Here is a 24,963-nt window from a genome sequence, read left to right as displayed (position 1 = left end):
TACAGAAGATGAAGACATCTGTGAGAAGAGAACTTCAAATTACAGGACAAGAGGAAAACCCATGGGACGAGCAGCATACCCTTCTCACTCTAATAACAGCTTTAAGGGTCCACGAGATGGAAGGGCCACGCATCAGCAGTACAACAAGCCATCAACAAGTAAGCTACATCCGGAACATGGCACACACAATGAAGGCTTTTCAAGGTATGGTCAATCTTTTGATAAGATGTGTCACAAATGTGGACATAAACATTCTTACCAACAGTGCCCTGCGATCAATGCTGCATGTTATAATTGCAATAAAAGGGGTCATTATTCGAGAATGTGTAGATTGAAATCTGTCAATGAAGTGTTAAATAAGGAAAGTAATGTAGGTAGTGAAAAGCCTGTTGAATTGTTGTTAGGTTGTGTTACATCTAAAATGCTTATGCCTGTTGATGGTATAGCAACAAACCTAACGGATGAATGGTTTTATAGTTTATATATAACTGACTCTGATGTAAATATTAATTTCAAAGTTGATACAGGGGCACAAGTTAATGTACTTCCTGAAAGTGTTTTCTTAAAATTGAAGTTAACTAATACTGCATTGTTAAAGTCCCAGGTGGCACTCAGAACCTATTCGGGGTCAGAAATACAACTCTTAGGAAAGTGTTTTCTTGACTGTAGGACTAACTTAGGGACCTCGCACAAATTAGAATTTCAGGTGACAAAAGTTGATCACTCTACACCTATAATAGGGTTACCTGGCATTCAGCAACTTGGAATACTTAAGAGAGTAGACACGGTGGATGCGAGACAGGAACCGCAAATGCACAAAATGTTGTCTCAATATAAGGCTGTTTTTGAAGGCTTAGGCAACATTAGGGTGGAACCACATCAGTTTGTGCTAAAACCAGATAGTGCACCACCGACAGTTTCTTTTCAAAGAATACCCTTTTCTCTACATGACCAGCTGCAAGAAGAGCTGGATCGAATGATAAAACTAGGGGTAATAATCAAGGTGGATGAACCAACTGAATGGTTGAACCCTATTGTTGTCGTAAAGAAGCCTTCTGGGGAATTGAGAGTTTGTTTAGACCCTCAACCATTAAACAATGCAATCTTAAGAGAACACTGTAGATTACCAACACTAGAGGAGGTCACTCTCAAAATGCAAGGATCACAGTACTTTAGCACTTTAGACGCCAATAAAGGTTTTTGGCAGATACAGCTTACTGAGGAAAGCTCAAAGCTGACTACCTTTCACTCACCATCACAGGGACGGCTTAGGTTCACACGCCTACCCTATGGACTGTCTTGTGCGTCAGAAATTTTCTTCAAAGTTTTTAGCACATTGTTTCAGGACATTGATGGGGTACAAGTTTATATTGATGACATCATTGTTTTTGGTAAGGACCAACATGAACATGATCAGAGGTTGGAAAGGGTCCTTCAGAGGGCATTAAAAAAAAATGTAACATTTAACTGGGATAAATGTAGGTTTCGCCTAAGCGAGGTCAAATACATAGGACATATCTTCGGCAAAGAAGGAATAAAAGTTGACCCGAGTAAAGTTCAAGCCATAACTGACTTTTTGGAACCCAAGGGAGTGAGTGACTTGCAAAGGTTTCTCGGGATGATAACTTACCTTGGAAAATTTGTTCCCAATCTGTCTGAACACACTGCCTTATTAAGGGAATTGTGCAAACAAGGGGCTATCTGGCAGTGGTCAGAACGACATCAAAATGCTTTTGAAAAAGTGAAAATTTTGTTAGCCACTACACCTGTATTACAGTTTTATAACCCTCATGAGCCTATAACCATTTCAGTTGATGCATCCCAAAAGGGTTTGGGAGCAGTTCTGTTACAGTCTAAGGGTCCAGTGGCATATGCATCAAAATCATTGACACAGACCCAGCAGAACTATGCACAGATTGAAAAAGAACTGCTAGCGGTAGTTTACGGCTGTGAGCGTTTTCACCAATACATTTTTGGGCGTACTGTTCTTGTTGAGACAGATCATAAGCCATTGGAGGCAATATTTAAAAAACCCTTGGATAGGTGCCCATTACGATTACAGCGCATGAGAATCAAGTTACAAAATTATGACATTACCCTGAAATATGTTCCAGGTAAATAATTAGCAATAGCTGATGCCTTGTCTAGAGCTAGTGGCCCAGATACAAACTTTGAACTGCATGAACAAGAGATTGCAGCTCAACAAGGCTTGGTTGTACACCACATACAAGCATCTAACAAAACTTTGGGAAACCTTCAGTCTGAAACACTTAAGGATGAAACATTGATCCAACTCAAAGCAGTCATCTTAAAGGGTTGGCCTAATACAAGTAAAAAACTGCCGTCCTGCGTAAAAGAATATTATTCATTTAAGGAAGATTTGACTATACAGGATGACCTAATATACAAAGGAACCCAAATCGTAATTCCCACATCCATGAGAGGGGCTTTGCTAGATAAAATTCATTACACTCACTTAGGGATTCAAAAATGTAAGCTACGGGCTCGTGAATGTGTTTTTTGGCCTGGCATGTCAAGAGACATAGAAAACAGAGTAGGCAATTGTACTACATGCAGGGCAGCACAGCATGCTAATACTAAAGAACCCCAAATTGATAAAGAAATTCCAGGCAGACCCTGGCAGATAGTAGCTATTGACATATTTCACTTCCAGGGCAAAGATTATCTCTTGCTAGTTGATACATACTCGAAATACCCTGAATTTAGCCACCTTCCAAACCTCTCATCAACTCAAGTAATTGCACACTGTAAAGCTGTAATGGCTAGACACGGTATTCCGGAAATTCTCTACAGTGACAATGGTCCTCAATTTTCCTCTAGAGAGTTCAAGGATTTTTCCATGCGTTGGGATTTTAAACATAAAACCTCGAGCCCTATGTACCCGCAGTCCAACGGACTAGCAGAACGCCATATACAAACTATCAAACACATGTTAAAAAAGTCTGTTGCTGATCGCAAGGACATCATGCTAGCTCTTTTGGAGCATCGTAATACACCAATTGACACCACAATGCCTTCACCGGCCCAGCTGTTATTTAGCAGACGCCTAAGAGGCTTGCTACCCTCTACAGCTGACAGATTTATTCCTCAAATACAGCCTAACATAGTGCAGGATTTGTATGCTAGACAACAAAAACAAAAACACTATTACGACTACCACTCGAGGGTGCTGAAACCTCTTAAGGAAGGGAGTCTAGTAAAAGTTAGGAACAGGAATTCATGGCAAAGTGGACAGATTGTGAAACTCTTGGACAGACCACGGTCGTATCGCGTAAGGGTTGACACTGGTCATGAGGTAGAAAGGAATCGAAAAGATATAATCAGGGATAGCATAAATCAGCCTCTGGTCATTGCAGGTGACATAGAACAACCTAGTGGAGACACTCAAACAGTTGATAAATATGAATCAAAAACCCCACCTGTGCATGAACAACTCTCATGTGAATTAGTAAAGGATGGTGATGATAATTCACAAGAAGGGTTTAGAGGATTTGAAGAAAGACATAGGCTAGGCAATAATGTACATGATACACAAAGGAATTTTGTTCAAAATGGGGAGAGAGTAGTTAAGTCAAGTTCAGGGCGAACTGTGAAGTTACCAAATTATTTAAAAGACTATGTGTGTAAAATATAAAGAATTTGTTACCATTTTGTAAACCTTGTGTGTTAATAACTGTATTGTTTTAAATGTGTGGATTAATTATTAGCATCCTAAAGGTGCACTAAACTGCACTTTGATATAAAGACATGTCTGTTCTAACTTTATATTTTGAGAGAGGAGATGTTATGTATCTATGTGTTTAGTGCATGTATCTATGCACTTCCGGAATTAAAGCAGTTGGCAATATGGCCTCCCAAGAGACTTGTCGTTACTGTTTTCCAGTTCATAATCCACTATAATCCAGATCATAACACCAACCATGCTGCCTGAGGAGTGTGATACTACTTCTCTAGTTAGTAATTCAACCACTGCCACGATCCTAATGAACAAAGCTGGGGCCGACGACCCACCAAACAGCTGCATAAGTTAGCCTGGCACCCTCCCGGAAAGAAAATAAAATTTTTAAGCTGTAAATATATAAAGGTGATTTTGAATTTTCCATTAAAAACAATTGAAACATGCTATAGATACAACACTGAATATAATTATCCTGAAACATGTTGAATTCAGTTAAGTTCTGTTACATAGTTGAACAGTGACGAGATTCTGCAAGATAGGAATAGCCTCTGTCCGTAAGTATGGGCGGTGGGCCTTCACTAATCAAAATTCCCGCGCGTCTTGTTAATTTTTTTTTTTTTTTTCCTAGCCTAAGTTAATTCTAAGTGTGTAGGGGAGGGTCCAGGTTAGGGGAGGACCTAAGTGTGTCTCAGGCCGAAGCCTATACACTCTACCATGCGGGTTTTTAACCATGCAGGACAAGGGCGCGTGCATCGTGTGCTATTGGGGTTTACTGGCCAGCCATGGCTGCAATTGGCGCCATGACTGACGCCCCATTGGTCGCCTAGCTTAAAAGCTAGCTAATGTGACCCAGGTAAAACCTGCATAGACACAGGGAAAACCCTGGGCCGGTTCATGCGGGGATCAATTAACATGCATTAAGCAAGCAGGTAACTACTGGACAAGAGGAAGAAGGGTCCAGGTAAGAAGAGTTGGAGGGGCTGAAAAATCAACCATGCTGGAGTTGGGTGCTTGGGCCTTGCGGCCCGCATTTAAAGGTTGGGAACTCCTGGGTTATTATTAACCAGGGGCGCAAGCGCCCCCAGGGGCGGGCGACTTCACTCGTCAGCCCAGCCACAGCTGCCCAGGCAGCCACAGTTAAAACAGAAGTGGGCAGACGAGCCAGTAAACCGGCTCGAACTGCTGGCTCTCGGAGCGAAAGGCAGCCTGACATTGCACCATCTTCATCTTCCTTCTTCCAGTCAACAGCCAACGACCTTTCAAGCCAGGGTGGGGGTAAGTCGTTCAGGCGAATGAAGTATCTTGCGAGTCGGACCCTCTTGCCCCCCAAATTCCCGGGTCGGTTGAAGGTCGCGCCGCCCAGGCTACCACTGGCTCCAACAGGGCCCCAACTTGAAGGCGCCGCCATCTCTTCCTTCAGAATTCCGATGCTGTTCAGTTCCGTTGCGCGCGCGGCAGTCCACAGCTCCGCAAGTTCCAGCCCGCAGTTCGTCTACACTTCGCTACTAAGGCACATCGAGCTCCCCTGCGGTGCCTTCGCCGACGAAGCTGCTTTCTGCCGCGCGCCGAGCTACATTCAGGCTACCTTTCTCCCCGACAGCCGTGATAACGACTCCACAGGCCGGCCATTGGTCCGCGGACTGCTATTGGTTATTCACAGCCACCCCAGCGAGATTGCAACTCTCGGGCTGGGCTCCCGTATCCGCCACCCGCGGGACGCGGTCGGTAGCAGTTGGCGCTGCTAGGCCGCCCCCAGCACGCACACAAAACCAACACGCACTGCCAGCCTTCGGTTACCCAATAGGGCGCAGGGAACTCCCAGCCAACAGCCCGCGAGAGAGATGCGCACGCCCCGAGAGACGACCACCGACGCGTCTTGTTAAAAGAAAAACAAAGTCCCGAAGTTGGCCGAAGGTGAAGTCTTCGGGCATGTTCGGGTTGGTCCTCAACCCTTTGTGAAATGTAGGCTTCCCAATAGGGATGGGAAATATAGTTCTTTGGAACGAACTAGTTCGTTCGGAACTAGTCACTTCAAAGACTTGTTCTTTAGGAACCGTTCTATTGAACTACATCGGTCGCGGACTGTATCGCGGTTTCCAATGTTTAAGGGGCCTCCCTAGTAAAAATGTTTAGCGCGGTGGGCCACTGGCCACGTGCTACTGCCAGTGGTTGGGCGGGGCGATATACCTGAGCCTGTCGCCTGCGCCGCGGTGGAGGGGGGAGAGGGCGTTTCAGCGAGGGGGGGCGGAATAATGGGAGGGTTGTCATTGTGTGGCGTCCATTTACTACTTATACCTGCGTTATCTGCGAACAAGATCGTGGCAAGAAAGGTGACTGTTTTTCCCTTTCGCTACATTCAACCAAAAGGATAATGTTCTCGCATTGCCTTGCTTGCTTCCTGACAGTGTTTATTAACTTGAAACATTAAATTAGTGTTGCGATCCAGTCCATATCCATGAAATGCAAACAATCGTCAATTCTGTTTAAAACATGTATTTTTATTTTTTAATTAACGTTCTACATAATTAAGAGATTTACATACATTACAAAAAATGCTGTCACCAACAATCGATGTGTTAGCTTGTGTTTTCAGGGGGGAAAAAATGCAAAAATTATATCATTAAAAAAAATTCCAACATTATACTTTCGAACTGACATTTGTGTGATGAATGGTTTTGCACGAACAGTTATGCTTTCATTCATAAAAGTATTCCGCACCGCGACGAGAAATCACGTCCTACTAATAATTGAGTAATAAAACTGGGAATAAAATGATGAAAATAATATTAATTATTTTTAATCTTAGACACAAATCAACTTTTTAAATCGCAATAACGACAAATAATTTTTTAACTTACTTCCTGAATAAAAAGTGCATGTCAAACTTACTTTTAAATTCTGTAAAGAAAAAAAATGTCAGGAACAAACAAGTGTTCCCACCAACGACACATCGTCAACTTTGTATTCTAGGGTTCACATCGTATTTAGTTACACTAAATATTACTGCATATTATTATTTTCTGGCTCGTATTACATGTTTAGCATTTTATTTAATTTTTGCATATTTTTTTAATGACTTTAACGTTGCATAATATGATGAATAAGTATACACGAATGAACTGGAATCACGTTTCGAGTTACATACAGACTGTTCACTACGAGCAGTGTAAATTTCTTAGCTGTTGCAACAGCGGCCTACAGGTGGATTCAGACTGCAGGCTTAGTCAGTCACGCTGAATCCACCTGAGTTCAGATTTTATCGAAGACAAGTGCGGGTGGTATGGAAGAAAGTGTGCACTGACTGTTGTGCTCAAGGTGTCAGTGAAATGTATAGCTGGAATCACGGGCGAAAATTTGTAGGATTCCCATGAGGCCCACGGGATAACGTGAAGATTTTGCAAATGCAAGCGGGCCCCCTCAGACGGACTTTTTTTATTTCAAGGAGGTTCGGGCCACCCTGAGATTCTCCCCTCCTCCCGGAATCTACGCATGCAGCTGGAATTAATTTTTAGCCAAGTACGTCATTTGGTGCTGTATTTAGGCTGTCAAAGAAGATACGAAATATGGCTGCTTTGATAATTGACGATAACTCCTTTTTATTGTGGAATAGTACCCATCTACAAAGAAATCCCTAAATATACCACCACTACTGTTGGGGATTTTCTATACAAATTATCAAAATAATTTTGGTTTCGTCACTGTCACTAGTTATTATTGTATCATACGAAAACATGTATGTTTTGTGTATTAATTTACGGTATTCATCTCTGTCAAAAAAATATATTTTTCGATAATAGAGTGTAAGCAAGGTAGAATACAATGGCTAATTTTAAAATAAAAATGGAATAAAGTATTTTTTGCTTGCAGTAGTTCAAATTTTTGAATTAATTTAGTTGTTTGTTTAAAAAACCCTTCTAAAATCAAAGAAACTACCTACTTCCTAAATAGATAAATAGTGCTTTAAGATCACACGCTTTCATAAATATTTAAACGCCAACATTTAAAATGTAGATTTCACATAATGATAAAATCTTATCTATTTTCATGGTCACGCCTAATGGAAATAATACACAACAATTCGTCATATATGTTTTTTATGCTTTTAATAACTACTCTACACATGAGCAAATTTCAATATACATAAAACTGAGGAACTCTGCATTACATTTTTAATCTGTGTACGACACTAACAGAAATTGAAGCATAAAACATTTTAATTTTTTAATTAATAAGTATTTCATCAACGTGAGCTTTGCTTTCATCTCAATGAAGCCACTCTACATAGAGGAAGTGCACATGTATTCAGTCTTAACATTAGACCCTCCGGATCACAGAGTAAACGAATGAATGGAATTCATAACATTACGCAGGGTTTTAAGACATATTTTCCCTTCTGCTCAATCGCAACATCTCACTTAGCGCGTAAAATGGTTTCAGTAAACATAACATAAAAAATATTCGCCCCATGTACAGTAGAGGAAACTAAAATGTTTGGAACACTGTAAACTAATTGTATTGTCATTTCTGTAGTCGCTCGAAGTGGCAAACTATGTATCTTTGTTCAATAAAACGAAATATTAAAACAAACAAACAATAACATTACGTTCAGACAATTCGTTACGTGAAGTGAATGTAATAAAATACACAAGACAGTTACACACACCATTACCAAAACACAATCCCATAAAAATCATAATATTACATGTCGACTTAAAATTATTATTATTCACCATGATAATTTCTTGCGGGTAGCCAGCAACAAAGAGACACAATTTTTATTTAATTTAATTAACTTTGACAAAACTTGTAAAACCTGGCATGAGCAAAGTAAGCTGATTCACAATTTTATTTTGCGTCAAAATATTAAACATCAACTAGTAATGAATTAAGAGTATGCTTCGCTTGGTAGAACACCGAATATAGTCATCTCCAGGTATTAAACTGAATTTTGAAAGAGGGACTCAAGTTTCTGAAGAAGTTAACTTTCCTGATGATCCATCGACAGTTCGTAAACGGTCTCATCGTCGGTATGTCGAGCTTGGGACCTTTTTCCTCACCATAGTCCCGTGGTCTGTTCTACCATTCGCACAGCTATCCCAACCTATAAAAATAGCCGAGTGATACTACTCACGTTGCTTTTGCTTCTATCATGGAGCTCGCCCGCAGTCGTACTTCCCTATCCAGCCTGCGTAATACACGCGTCCTACCTGCTAGCCGCCAAGAACACGTCCATTTGTGAAAAAGCCTCACCCGCCAACAATACTAACTCATTAATTATAATATGCAAAACATAAAAACATTACATATGCGATAAAACAAAATTTGCTGCTGTCATAAGCCGAAGAAAAAGAATCAATTTGAAATATAACATAGACAGATAAATCTAAAATGGAGTTATCGATAGTTATGTTTTAATAAACAGAATAATATGTCGTATTACACTAAATACGTGTTCTTACTGACAACCGAATTTAAAAATAAATTAAATTACTTTTTTTTCTTTTTAAACCATAACCGCATAGAAGAAACAATACTTTTGATACAATTTTTTGCATAACTATACGACAGGACTAAAAGTACATTGTACGTAATAAGTATTTGCTTATAGGAATTAATGCTGCAGAATATACGAATAGATTCAAATGCATAGAATTTAATATATTGCCAAATTTATTTGGAAATATGCATGTAACAAAAGATTGAATTTGAAATGAATTATCTGTTTTTAACTACAAATATAATTTTATCATATCTCACTTTCATTCAAACTTAAGAGTGTCATTTTCAACAACAAAATAGCCACAACTACACTTTAAAATATTTTAACTTGATACTTATATTGTATAACTTTTGATGAAATTAAATGTTAAGAGGTTCATTTAAGTTTGTAAGGAAACATAAATACAACGTTCAAAATAAATAACAAACATTTTGTGTAGTTAGGAGCTCCGCGTCATGCAAATAAAGGAAAGTTAAACTTTTCAGTATACGGCTGCAATAATTATAGAGGAAAATGTTATTTATTCTTTACTTTTAATTCCCGTTTGGAGAAAATAAACCGAAAAGTGCTATACCGAAAGTATAAAGTTGAAGTTGAATATCGCTTGTCAAGTAAGTTCAAGAACAAAATTAAAAAAAAGAAAATTTGTTTTCTTGAATCTACTTTTTTCAGAAAAGTACACATACATACAATATTATTATATTATAAAAATAAAATTATTAGTCCTTAAGTATAAATTACTGAAATATTTTTTAGTTAATTAATTTTGGCATGCGAAGAAATATTTAATTGTTAAAATCACGAGAACATAATTTATTATATTTATGTATTCCAAAAGCTTATGTTAAAGATCGACTATATGCTATTCAATTTGCCCAAAAATTTTACTGAAATAGGAGAGCATTACAAAAACACAATTTAACTAATGTAGGTATTATAACAATAAGTTATGTTCATAAACTATATTAATGGGAAACAAATATTTATCATTTAATGATATGCAACTATTTTCCTTTGAGGTAAAATTTGAGGTATATTTAAGGTAATAAGTAAATCCTCTCATAAAATTTACTGAAACTAATATTCTTCATTGTCCGTCATATTATGATTCCAAACAGTTTAAATCAACTGAAACATGAAATAAAATAGTAAGGTTAACCATGAGGTGTGGAAGAAATTAGAGATTACTTTGTAAAATGTTTTAAAAATTTCTCATGAAATATTGTGATTATTATGTTCGTACATAATGTAAAAAAAAATTCAATACATGAAATTCAACACATACTTTGTATTGCAAGTTATTAAACATATATTTTAAAAACACATGTGCGTATCTAAGTCGAATTGTTATGTAATACATGATGAACATTACCGATACAACTTCCCTTACAAATAACTTTCACCCAAAGATAAGGCCGCGGACAAATTAGGTATACACACTGGTCGCACGAGGAGCTGAAATAAGTCATATAAGAAAGCCGGCCGGAGTAATTCTTTTCAAGCCAAAGCTAAAAGTAATGGATGTTGTTTGTCTAAAGCAAGCAGTGAAATGACATACAAGTTTACAGAATAGCCATATAAGATCTTTGACGCTTCTTATCCCGTCAGTGGACTGTACGCGAAGAACCAACTGCATCATGGCCCGCCGCCAGTTTTATACTTACGTATGAATACACTTGTAAACGTTGGTTTGTATACTAATGTATGTTGCCGACATCGATAGGTATTCTTTGGCAGCTCGATGTGGATTCATTCGAACACGTTTGCGCTAAACACGACATATTTTTACATGAGAGTGACATCGCGCACTGAAAAAAGTTGCAGGTCTGTAACGCAACAGTGATACAAATATTACATAGTTCGAACATTTTCTGGAGCACGACATTCACTTTGGGTAATGCTAAGCTACTTGATAGGTACCCTTTACCTGCTTTAAAAGTGATAACTTAAAAAAAAGTGTACATGAAAGCAGACTCAGCCATATGTTTATTGCTGTTGTATTTGTCATAAACCTACCCTACGTTCAATACGGCCTGTTAGTAGAACCATGTTTTTTTTTACTTGTGTACAAGCTGTGGTTGTAAAGCGAATTTATATTCTTAGTTAACTAACGTCTATCATAACATATTTGGAATAAGGCTACCTTAATTTTTTTTCTAGATTGCTATATTGTTATATATATATATACACGTATTACTTAAACGGAAATATCTGGTAATAAAAATAAATGAAAAAAAGCATGAAAGGTTAATGATAATTTTTTTTCAACAACAAATAATTTATGGTTTAACTGCTTTGTGTACTATATAAAAACAGAACAAGCTTTCAAAATTTCTTTGATTATCCGTTATAGTTATGTTTGGTTTTAACTCATAAATATTTAAGTTGATTGCTAACGTCACGAATGTACAATAATTTATTTCACACCGCTCCGGGTTGCAGGTAAAGTAACAGGCGTGCAATTTGATCAGAAACGCGTTCTACTTATTCAGGCCCTTTAATTGGGCGTGACGGACCATGTGCCAAATATGTAACAATTATAAGTAGGTGAAGTATAAAAAAATAAAGAACTTGAATGCAAAATAATGCATCTAACAAAAATAATTTGCAAGGTTCTTTCGTGGATGTTGTAATGTGTGGGCAATATTTACTTAATTTTGGTTTTTGGATAAATTAATTGTGGTTTAAAATTTTTTAATAATTTTGTATAATTGCTGTAAAAAATTTATTTCCTGCCCTTATTAATTAATTGAGCTGTAGAAATAAGTTTATCTGAAAATTTACGTCATCTTTATTAAACATTGCCACTAATTATACTTTTTAACTTCAAAATGGTTTTTGAATTTTGTAATTAATAACGTACCATCCATAACTACATATGTGAGCGATCGGTCACTGACCCCATCTTCAATCCTCCTCGTGATTCCTGCGCCAGGAGGAACATTTACATAATTCTGACTAGCTTATTTAATATAGAACTTCCCTAGTTTTTATTTTTTATTTATCATACCATGAACATTTTTAAAACAGTGCAGACAATCAGATATCTATCTAACCAAAAAGCATAGCAAAATGACATTTAGTTTTCAAAATACGATTTTTCTTTTAATTTAAGATACATTTTATATAAACCTACATTTTTAAGTATCAAAACTTTTGTAAATAGTTAACCATTTGGTTAATACCAGTATAAAAATTTTCCCCGGCATTGTAAGATGTGTAAAATCATTTTGGAAACTAAAATAATTTTAAAAAATATTGGGTAGTATAATAATGGTTTCTTGAATTTTTATTAAAAATAAAAGGAAAAACAATGAAGTGTATTTTCATGTTAAAAATTAAATATAAATTTTGTCGAATTAGCTAGCGAGACTGTAAAGCCACCAATAAATAGTTTGTAGGACAACTTTCAATGTGTTGATTGATTAGTTTCAATACTTTATTTCGTAATACATGATCTAGTATGGTAAGCTTTAGGATATTTGTAGTTTAAACAAAAGCAATGTTTTAGAGATACACGAATATAGTCACAGAGTAAGTCGAGCACATGGTACTGTGGCGAGGCACACTAAAAGCAATTCTGAGAATTTCTTTCGGTCATGGGATTATCTTTTACCGGTGCTGGTTGTGGGTTGTCTCCCTCTCACGCACGCACGCACACACAGGCAGCCTGCCTCCCCTCCGGGAACGGGTTCCTCCACCACGCTACCTGAGCTGTGGCCAGCGAGCTGGCTTCGCCGAGCGGCAGCACGAGACGGTGGAAAACTTTCAGGATTTGCGGAAATTGTGGAAAAGATATCTCGGAATTCAAAGCGATGACTATATGTTTTAAATACATGAATTTCTTCAGAAAAAAATTATCTTTTTTTCTAGACTTGTACTTTTTTGCTGTCATTCTCCTAAGCAGTATAAAATGGCCCCAAAGTTGGACAAGTTGGTGATTTTTTATTTCATATTTTGATAGAAAAAAACAAAAATGTAAAAGTATACAGACAATTCGTGTATTATCTTCTCGTGGGTGAAAAATTTTCAGATTCGTAGTGTCGATTAATAAAGTCCCATCATTATTTTAAAAACATAGTGTTCCGCTAACTTCTGATGCTACTAGGGAGGCCCCTTAAACAAAATATTCCATACATTACACCAACACAATCGTTACAGACTTTTTGTTTTATGGGCATTTCTTTTTCTATAAATAAAAGAGGCACACAGTAATCCGATGCTTGTAAACAATATCTCCCATTACAAATGAGCGACTATCATATTGTTTTTCTTTCACACACTTCTTACATTTTTGAATGTGTATTAATTTATTTTCTGCAAGTAAAGTGCTTATTTTCACATGTGTACAAAACAAAATAATGGTATAGTGTTTTCTCATCTGTGACAACCTAAGCTGATTTTTTTCGTATTAGGTAAGTTTTATTATGTTTCTTTAAATTTTAGTGTAGTTTTGTAATGTGTGGTCTATGTGTAATGAAAGTTTAATTTCAGGTTGTATAGGCTATCTGAAATTTAACGTAATTACACTTATTTACGTAACACGTTTTTTAATGTCAATATGTAATGTAAATGTCTAAAGAATATTAGATAAAAATTAAGAGTTCACGATCGTCAAACGATACATCATTGCGCAAGAAAGAACGTAACGAAAATAATGACCGACAGCCTAACTACGCAATTAAATAAACTTACTGTGTGAACTATTTATGTCTTTGAACTAGCTAGTTCAGTGTGTATATGTACTCCCTTTCTCTTCGGTCTTCGTAGTTCAGATCAGTACTTGGAACGTCTCTGCTTGGAACTGAGGAAGCGATTGGGAAATATTTTAAGGGGGGGGGGGGGGGGGGATGAGACCAAATAAAGAACAAACGTAAGAGAGGGAAGAAAGCAAGAAAGAAAGACGTGGCATATTGTTTTTACAGAGGTATGATGGGGGGGGGGGGGGGGGGGGTTGGTTATCTTTCGCGCATGCGCAGTAAGGACCAAACAGAGTAGGAGAAGAGAAACACGCAAAGAACGAAAGAACGATTGTTTTTGGTAACAGCGAACTAGTCACCTAAGTCACCTAGTTCGCTCGTCAGAACAGTTCCAAATAGAGGTGTAAAAGTAACGAAAAAAAGCGTACCCGTATGTATTCGTTACTATAACAATCAGTACTCGTTACTATCGTATCTTTACTCGTTACTTCTGATACCGCATAACATGCAACGAATCGAGTCGTATTGCGTACGCGTACAGTATGACGTCGCGTAAATAATAATAATAAATAGAATATATACAATTAACAATATTTGATAATTAACAGTTTTTGTTAACCAAGAAACAAATCTCATTAGAGCGGCTTTATTATATTATCTTTTTTAAGATAATAAAAAAAACGTTAAAATTCGCGATAATAAAAAACAAAAACGTACATATTTCTAATTTGTAAAAAATACTTTCTTACGTTGTTTCTGTTCCAATCTCAAACTTTGTCTACACACACAGTACCTTTAATAAACAGTAAAAAACTTGGACGACGAATTTCCAAATTATGCTTTACTTAATAAACAAACATCGTTCTTTGTAACGTAAATTCATCGAATATGCGCGCGCATGCGTGAAACATACGAAACATGCGAGTAACGAAATGCAGCCGTGCGTAACGTTTCGTTACTCGTATATAGACGGCGCACCCGTTACTCAGTAACGAATACATACGGTTTGCTACAGCTCTAGTTCCAAATGAACTGGTAGTTCGCGAACTACCCAAGTACCCATCCCTACTAAGCAACAGAAAATAAAATGGCGATGTATCAGGCGAGGTTAGTTGTTGATAGTGATGATGACTATTTGAGGAATTCTATTGAATATTTGCAGGATGCGATGGAATAATTTATTACTAAATGTAAAATGCTTCGCCGTATTCGTCAAAGTTTTATTAAAAATTACATGGCATGAAAGTGTAGTCAAGCTTTTCTATTCTCGTCGAGTCGTGTATTATTATTTGACTTTAATTGATCACGAAGTACATAAACTTAAATGTTCCTGCTTAAGAATATGTGTAAATAAGTGAATTTTAAAATTGCAAAACGAGGGTTATTATTACCTATAACATGCGTGTTTTCGTGGAAGTTGTATCTGTGAATTTTTATTCGTAATACAGTGTAGTGATGGGCAGAACGGTTCTTTTGACCGAATCGGTTCTTTTGGATCAGTTCCGTGAAATGATTCGTTCAGAACGATTCGTTCATCTCGGTCAATTCGTTCTTTTCTGTGTATGGGATCTGGCTCTTTTATCAGGTGTCGTAACTCGTTCATCCTTTAGAGTATTAGGTACGTGTTTTTGTATTTGAACATTGCTTTCCGTAGCCAGTGAATCACAGTTGCGTATATGAAACAAGATTATTTATATTTTATTACTTTTTAAGTTACAAATATTAGTATATAGGCTATTTACACTCTAGTGACAGTAAAATGTTTACATGTAGACCAACACATTTAGAGAAAAAGACAAAAATTTAATACTACTACTGCGATTCAGTATGAAGAGAAACAAATGATGTACATTAATTGGTAAATATGTAGTTGGGCGGTATTTGCGAAAAAAAACATCGATATCACGAACATCGATGTTCAAACGAAAAAAGCATCGATGTCAAAAAAACATCGTTCTGACAACCGATACATTGATGTTTTAAACGATGATTTTAAATATCAGGAAAAACATGCCGAAATGATTTAAATTATAGTATGTAGCCAATAACCATACCTACTACAGGTTCCTGACCACAATATCCACAACTCATTTACAGTCGTGTCTCATGCAGAACAAAAACATGTATTAAAAGCAAACTCTGCTACCAAAAATTTAAAAATCCGCATGAACTACTTGACCAGCTCTCAGAAAACTTCAAAAAGTTGTGGACAAATTTAAATGACTGTGTTCCCCCCCACCCCCCCCCCCCCCCCCCCCCCAGTATTTTAAGAAGTCTAAAATCATTTAAAAATAACTATTATTTTACACAATTTATTTTTAATTGAAAAAAAGGGGAAAAAAGCATGAAGTGTCAATAGCTTGTATGTACAACAAGCTATGAAATTATCCATAAAGTCTCGCTGCTTTTCCCCTATATTTTGCAAAATTTAAAAGAAAATTCTTAAATAAACAATTTTTTTAGCTGTATTTATTTTTTCCAAATGATTTTACACATCTTAAAGTACTGGAAAAAAAATTTATATTGAAATCAAACAAATAGTTCAGAATTTACAACATTTTTGATACCTACCTACTTAAAAATGTAGGTTTTATAATAGCTAAGTATAGACAGTTAAAAAATTTCATCTTAAAAACTAAATGTATCGTAATGTTTTTTTTATATATTCATGAAATGATAGCCAAAATATTATAAAACACTAGGGTAATAATTTTAATGATGAACGATGTCGATGTTTTTGGGCTTTTTCGTCGATGTATCGCTCTTCAAAACATCGATGCTAACATCGATGTTTCATGAACGATACATCGATGTATTGAAAACATCGATGTACTGTATCGTTTGCATCCCTAGCCAGGTTACCACCTTAAGCAACTCAGAACACTTCAATGCCCATCTTATGAGCCAATCATTCACCTTTCGTCCGAGACGAGAAAATCTGCAGCAAGTATAGTAGACGAGTCGTATTTGTGGTTTAACTTAAGTCATGACAAACATAAAACTAAACATTATAATTCATCTGTCTTGAACAAAGTATTAAGCTCTCTGGAAAAAAAAAATAGTAATCCCTGGAGAAATCATTACAAGCATCATTTAATACCACGTAACTCCGCCTCTGGACTTAATAACTTCCTGGATTTGGTTAGGAAAGGAGTCCACAAGGTACAGCAGTTGGCACACCTGGGACGGTTGGAGGACGGGCCGGGCGCATTAGGACAGCCTAAGTTTCACCCCCATAGATCGACATGCACGAACAGTTCCGAAGTACGTCGCTCGATCGGGTAACTTCGGTAGTAGAAAAGCGCGGGCTATAGCTACAGCTTTTGAACGTTAACAATGATATCGTTTTTTGATCTAGCAAGAGATAAATTGCAAAATTGTACCAAAAGTGATAAAGATAACACTATTCCGGGATATGTAGACAGTGAAATCGGTTATAACAATTTCTTTGATGCCTTAAAAAGTGCAGGTTACTCGTTCTCAGTCAGAAGTAGTGCAGCACAGGAGCAATTCAAAATATTAGATTCAATTTTCTGTAGAAGACGAAGCAAGCAACATTAAAATGTTTATCTTGCTTGCTTCAAATCCTCAACCCTTATATCTGTCAATGAAGGAAATTAATTTAGCTTTCAGCTTGGTGACCTCTAGATCATTACAAAAAAATGAAGGGCTATAAAATGCTAATGATATGACAGAATGGGTGGGTGAAGTAACGTAAGAACTCTGAGAAAACCAACTAACCACTGCAATGTTTGCTGTGTTCCCCACTATCAAAAGATCCATTAATGACCCTGCTGAGAATCAAACCCAGAGCACTTAAACACAGAGACCTAATGTTTGCCTCTAATGACCACATTTATAAGACCACAAACCTAATGCTTATTACCTTTTCCACCATTAATTTAATTACCTTACCTTTACAGATCGTGAGCAGCAATTAATGACCAGTGTACTGAATGAAGTCTTTGAGATTAAGGGCTTCTTATGTGTAGGAATGTTTGCAATTTTTGAAACAGCCCTTTTCGGAATTTTATTATTCTACTACTGTTAAAAGTCTCTTCTCTACAAATTTGCTTTGTTCTCTGTTACTAATTATTATTAATGTAGGGCATCCTCCATCCATTGCATACCTTTAGTGAACATAATAACATATTATATTTTATTATATTTTTATTCTCCTCGCTGGTTCTGTATGTTCAACTACAGCTGATTCAGTTGTGTCTTTATATTTTTAATTATTTATTTCCATTGTTTTCCATGGCAAACAATACAAAACTTCAATGCCGTTAATCCAAAAATTGGAAGTAAATCATATTTTGAAGGTTTGCTATCTAACAAATCATTAGGTATTTAAAAATTTATTGTAATTTTTAAATTCAAGAAAAGTTTTCTGATGTATGTTCTGAGAAAAAGAAACATTTATGGAAGCTTACTGTAACACCAAAAATGAAGTATGATATTACTGATATCATTTGTGTTTGATATAATTAATTATTAGTGTTAAAAGTGCATTTGCAGTGCTAATTTCTGATCCCGTTCACATACAGGCATAAGTGTGATAACTAAAATGAAGTATGACGATTTAAGAGTTAAATGTTATGTTTAATCTCTTTGCCTAACTGTTTGATGAATATTTTAAGTGCAAATGTGCAGTTTGTAGTTCTTATGTTAGATCTAATTCATATTATACAGGCTAACGTGCATTGTTTTATGAAGAATAGTGTTGTAACAAACTGTCAGATTAAATTGTTTTGTTCCAAAATAGAGCAATGCTCTTTGGAACATTGCAGAAAATAAAATTTTAAGAATTACAAAGTCTAGCACAAATATTAATGTAAATCAGCTCCAAGACTTAAGTTGTAAATGTGAAATTAGGCCTATGTGATTACAATCTTATGGCATTAAAGGTCTAGTAAGCCTACCTACATTTGTATTTTAAATAATCCAAGTTCATAAACATTTAAAGAAATTGCTGCAAATATTTCAGTTCAATGAACTGATTCAAATAAAAAATTATAGGTTTAAAGATAATCTAGTAATGAAGCCAATAGTATTATTAATTAAAATCTTGTCTGTAATCTCAGAAGTCAGAGAAGTTGAACCCTCATGCAAAACCCAGAGCTGGTAGGCAATAATTTTTTTAATTTATTAATCATTTTCGGATTTTTTTTTATCAAAGATTGATTAATTTACATTGATTGATACCAAACATATACAAGAACTTCAGAATACAGATTTTCCTTCATATTTAAATATTGTTATTTAAAAAAAATTATTTTCTTTTATTGATAATACACTTATTGGAATTGGCTCTGGAATATAATAGTGAATACGTAATCTGTACTTGTCTATGATTTGTTTGTTTTTTATGTAAGTGTATATAGTAGTGTTTTTTTTTAATGGTTGTTGGCTAGTGTTATGTATGTATGTGCACTATATGCAAATGGTAGTTCTGATAGTATATGTTCATAATAACTAATATACTGATATCAGACTAGCTCAAAATTGGTCTGTATTGTACATATATGAATACTTTATAAGATATGTATTGAAATATTATTTGAGTTAAGGAAAATTGTTACTGTAGAGTGTAGATGTTTGATTGATTATTGAAAAAAAAATTCCTTCTGACAACCATTAATAATTTTTACTGCTTTTTATTAATCTTCATAAAAATTCACAAGTCACCATGGTTACCATCTTCCAGCCACAAAACAAATATTATCAGTGATTTTAAAATACATCAATAAATATTATCAGTGATTTTAAAATACATCAATAAATATTATCAGTGATTTTAAAATACATCAAATAAACTCTCTCGCTGCATTCACAAAATCATTGCTTATTTACATTCGCCAGCCAAAGAGTAGATTAAAAAAAAGCTGTTCTCCACAAGCCTGAAACAAAAAAGAAATCAAAGTTAAATGATTTATATTGTACTAAAGAGAAATGAAACTGATAAATAAATGTATCAAAGAAAAAAGTTATGCATACCAGAATGATAAATTAATTTCAAAACCATTTTAGTTAGAAATTTGATACATTAAATATTTTGGTAAATTCTCATTTATGGGTAAATATGTATTGTACGGATTAGCGCCAAAAAAAATCGTACAAATATGAAATAACTTTCATTATATGCTATCTTACGTCCTCTTTTCAGAACCGCCTGCGGAGATAAAAAATTTCAAATACTTTTGGAGATATGGCCGTTCTTATTTTGCTATACCAGACGTGTGTAATAATTTGACCGTCGCCATTTTATATTTTGCCGTGTGCGCGTGAATGTCTAAATAACAGAAATTTTCCATTAGGTAAGGTTAGTTACATTATAAATACTTCAAAATAAACGGAAATTAAAAATAATATCAAATTATTTTACATGTTGTATAGTTTTAAGTATTTTTAATGTAACTGACCTGACCTAACAAAATGGGACAAAGGTAGATTAGGTCAGGTCAGCTACATTATAAATACTTTGAAACTGAATGGACATTAAAAATAATAAAATTAATTTTATTGGTTGTTTAGTTTTAAAGTATTTATAATGTAGCTGACCTGACCTAACAAACCGGGACAAAGGATAAACAGAATAAACTCACGTAAGTTTCTTTTTACATGATGTATTCGTTCACGTGAGAGTCCTAAGATCCACATAAAGTTCTGCCATTCCCGATTACACCCGAATATTCACCTTCGGCCAACCTCGGAATTTATTTATTTTTGCGCAGGAAAAATGAATTGAAATATTAAAAGTGGTCGGATAGGTTAGCTACATTAAAACACTTCAAAACCCTTTGGATGGTTAGTTAGGTTAGTATAGCTACATTAAAATAAACAGAGAAATATAAATATTAATAAATAAACCCGAGGTTGGCCGAAGGTGAATTGTTCGGGTGTAATCGGGAATGGCAGAACTTTAAGTGCATCTTAGGTTTCTCCGTTCGGGAACATCGCAAAAAAAAAAAATCATACTTGTAAACAAGCAACCGTTATCGCCACATGAGTGCACAGGATGAAAATTAAAAAATTCGATATCTCCTAAAGTATTTGGAATTTCTTATATATGTAACTAACCTTACCTAATGGAAAATTTCTGTTATTTAGACATTCACGCGCACACGGCAAAATATAAAATGGCGACGGTCAAATTATTACACATGTCTGGTATAGCAAAATAAGAACGGCCATATCTCCAAAAGTATTTGAAATTTTTTATCTCCGCAGGCGGTTCTGAAAAGAGGACGTAAGATAGCATATAATGAAAGTTATTTCATATTTGTACGATTTTTTTTGGCGCTAATCCGTACAATACATATTTACCTTCTCATTTATGTACTACAATTAACATTTTTCTTTGTCCTTTCAAATAGATATTTTTTCCAAATACTTTTTGACAAAAACTCATTTATGTGAAAAAAAATTATATGAAAAACATAATTCTATTGCTCTTGTGCCCATTATTGCAGAAAAACTAGGTATTTAACAATCCAAGTAACTACACAATTTTAGAAGTTTATTTCTCAGGGCCTCAAGTGATGTAATTGCTTGTTATTAGCTTAAGCAAATCTAGGCTTTGACTCAAGCAAAATGTTTACAAGTTGAATTAATTTCACGTAATGCATGTCACATAAGCAGTTATTTTTTCTTTTTTTTTTTTTTTTTAAGTATCTAACCAAAGTCTTCGGGGAGAGTATTAGTAGGTAGGTTACCAAAATTTGTAAGATTCTACATATATCCTATATGTTCATATTTTAGTCGTATCAACAAAATGCCTACACAAGAATAGATGTCAGCATGTTATTTTGCAGCAGTCGATGGCATTACTTCATAGTACAGTTGTGAAATCACTACAAAATGTGTCGGATGTATATACAATTATTATCGGTAATCGCATAACTGCAGAGTTCAGAGCATGTTAGAAAATTAAAATATACCACACATTGTTCTTTTTTTGTTTCTAATAATATTAGTTTATATTCCTACAAAGATGGATTCAGAAATTTCCTAGAGTAACAACTTTTCCACACAAACCAAATTTGATAAATAGTAATTCTTAGTACTATGTACTTCGCCAAATAAATTATTTTTAAAGTCTAGGTAAACTTACCTAAAGAATAATTGCTTACACCATTTTACAGTAGTTATGAAGAAGTTACCTTTCCCTAACCATTTTCATGATTTAACAGCACTTATGTAACTAACCTAACCAAGTATTGCAACTGTGAACTACAGTATAACCCTGTAATTGTTTTCAAGTGAGCATGCGGAAAAAAACATAAGCAGTCGATGGAAATTTAGCCATTCCAGTGTTTTAACGTTTTACCAATGGATTCATTAAGAAAATATAATGTTAAAAACCATTGATCAGTACCCTTGATGCTTGAATTTGCTTAACCAATCCAACAATTATACAACTTCATTGTGCATCAATAAAGTAAATCAATCATCAATACAGTAAACGTCTTCGATTATACTGCGCTAATTCCCAAATATATTTTTAAAAAATTGAAATAAATTGTTTAACAGTAGTTTAATGTTAAAGAAGGTAAGTATAAACAATACAAAATTTGTAAAATCATGTGAATGGTTGGTTAGCTAAATTTAAAAAAAGTAATTTTCTTTTGTTGCTGCTTATCCATAAATTAAATTATAAAATTTTGAAAATACCGCTTCAGACACTAAAAACCTTCCTCTATTAAAACTGTAAACAGCTTTTCTTAATTCCTACTGGTTTTCAAGAAATCACATTTTGCAGGTCACGCTAAATAGCTTATGCAGTGAAGCAGCTGTTACCATTTTCCCCTCTAATTGCATAGCAGATCCTGTGGTTTTCCATATATATATGAATGTATATATTTTTTATTTGAATATTATAACCTAATGAAACGTAAATAATAGTTTTAAAAAAAGTTACGAGTCTCTAATGTGTATCCAAACCAAAACGCCAACCCTTGACAGGGATTTTTTATAGCAGTATGGAGGCGCAAAGCGCAGATTAGTTACCTGCAATAGCACGTAACCTGACGTATAAAAGGAATCATTTGTTACAAAATGAAAATTTATTTTATATGTCAGGTTATGTGTTGTCTCACGTAAAAAATCAGAATTTTGCACCTATAAACTGCTAAAAAATATCGCTCTCAAGGACTGATGCTTTGGGTTTGGAATGCACAATAAGGAGTCACATAACTTTTTTAATGTGTTAATTTATGTTACTGCATTGCAATATCCAAATAAAAAATAGACAATTTGTGTATGAAAAACAACAAGATCTGCAACTCAATTAAAGAACAACATGGTGACAGGCCCTTTACTGCACAGGTAATGTAATGTAACCTATAAACAGTGATTTCTCAAAAACCAGTCTGAATTTAGAAAAAACTTTTTTCAGAGTAAATACAGGTACATATTTAAAGTTAAAAAAAAAGTGTCCAAAGTTTATTTTGCATACAAAAAGCAGCAACGTGAGATAATAACCTAAAAAATCACTGTAAAATGTATATTGGTTGGTTAGATTAGGTTAGTAACATCCAACTGTTCAATTGATTTTACAGAATTTTTAATTGGTGCTATCCCAAGCTAACCAAATGTAAATTCCACTGTACTTAGAATCACTGTACGTATAATGTTACTAACCTAACAAATTTCACTGTATTTTTAATCCAGCTAACCCAAGGGCAGTATCTCAATATTACAGATTTGTAATAAATAATCCTAACCTATCCACATGTTAAACATGATAAACTACTTGCAGTATCAAACAACCCTCATAGAGAATAATAATTTTAAACATGTCAGGAAGTAAAAAACACTTCAGGAATTTATAATTTTTCCTGCAATACCCCAAATTATATTAAGTGCACTCACCTCAATGTAATTCAGCTCTGGTAACAATCATTTTAAAATATTTTTACTTAAATGCGGTTAACTGCTACACACCACCAGAAAACATTTCTTATGATTTTATATTTTATACGTTGTGCGCTCATGAACATAAGATGAAATCTCCACACGCTACCTAAAATTTAAAAAGATAAGCCTATAGTGTACAAAAATTTATATAAGAAATGATTACTTGCCAAGAATAACACAAGCAATGTTAACTTGTAAACGGACAAAACTAATCTCCTAACAAATCAAACAGAAATAGCTCAATAACTTACCTGAAAATCTCATAATTAGTAAAAGGAAATATTTGTGTACATGTGTTTTACTCTTAAAAAAATATAAAATAACATTAGTCAACATTTTTTTGATCAATATTGCAATGTTTGTTTTGAACGTACAGATAAAAAAAAAAAAAAAAAAAAACCGAACATGTACGAACCAGCCCGAAGGGCATGTCGATCTATGGGGGTGAAACTTAGGCTGTCCGGGCGCATTAGCCGACTCATAATGTCTGCCGGCGGCAAAACTCGCCCCGACAGAGGGATCACTTACACTAGCCGCACACTCAACGGGCCGCGAGCGGGTACGGTGTTAACTTGAGACGTAAACTGAAAATTAGGAGAATTTAATTTAGAATTAGAATTAGAATTAGAATTGGAAACATGAACAAAACTACCTGGAGAGGCCTTGGAGTGAAAATTCTCCTGATATTGTTTGACAGCTAGCAATCTATTTTCCACCTCTGCGCTCCACTTACGGAGAGCACTCAGACTAGAGGGAGGGCTAAGCATGGCGCTATGCTGTAACACTAGCGGAGACACGTTGCTAACAATAGATTGCGTTAATTCCTTTTCAGGGAGGTTCAACTCCAGTACCTCAGCATAGGCCGCAACAGAATTAATGAATTGCAACAAAGGCTCCTCAGGCCTCTGAAACCTGAATACAAGTTCACGTTTACACGTTTCTAACACACGAGGCGGACAGGCAAACTGTAGCACAGCCGTCTTGAACTGTGCGAAGGTCTGATTCTGATTCATGACGTCAGTAAGCAGTGGCAAAAATGCCGGCCCACACAGGCTCAGGAGAGCTTTCAAAAACTCCGCCTCACTGACCAACTTTAAACCAGCTAAACGTGCCGCGGCACTCAGAAAATCAAGAACCGCACGCGG

The 24,963-nt window shown here is 35.3% G+C and overlaps 1 long non-coding RNA gene across 1 annotated transcript; it reads right to left on the bottom strand.

The window, feature by feature from the left end:
* Positions 1-19,541: 19,541 nt before the first annotated feature.
* Positions 19,542-24,146, bottom strand: LOC134536702 (uncharacterized). The gene is made up of 2 exons (XR_010075849.1): positions 23,774-24,146; positions 19,542-19,800 (listed from the first exon to the last, which is right to left on the bottom strand). It is a non-coding gene; the product is annotated as an uncharacterized LOC134536702 (long non-coding RNA).
* Positions 24,147-24,963: the final 817 nt, after the last annotated feature.

The sequence above is a fragment of the Bacillus rossius genome, chromosome 11 (genome assembly GCF_032445375.1).
Source record: "Bacillus rossius redtenbacheri isolate Brsri chromosome 11, Brsri_v3, whole genome shotgun sequence".
In the NCBI taxonomy this organism is placed as follows: domain Eukaryota; kingdom Metazoa; phylum Arthropoda; class Insecta; order Phasmatodea; family Bacillidae; genus Bacillus; species Bacillus rossius.
Note: the sequence above shows the minus strand (reverse complement) of the source record. Positions and strands in the feature narration are given on the sequence as shown.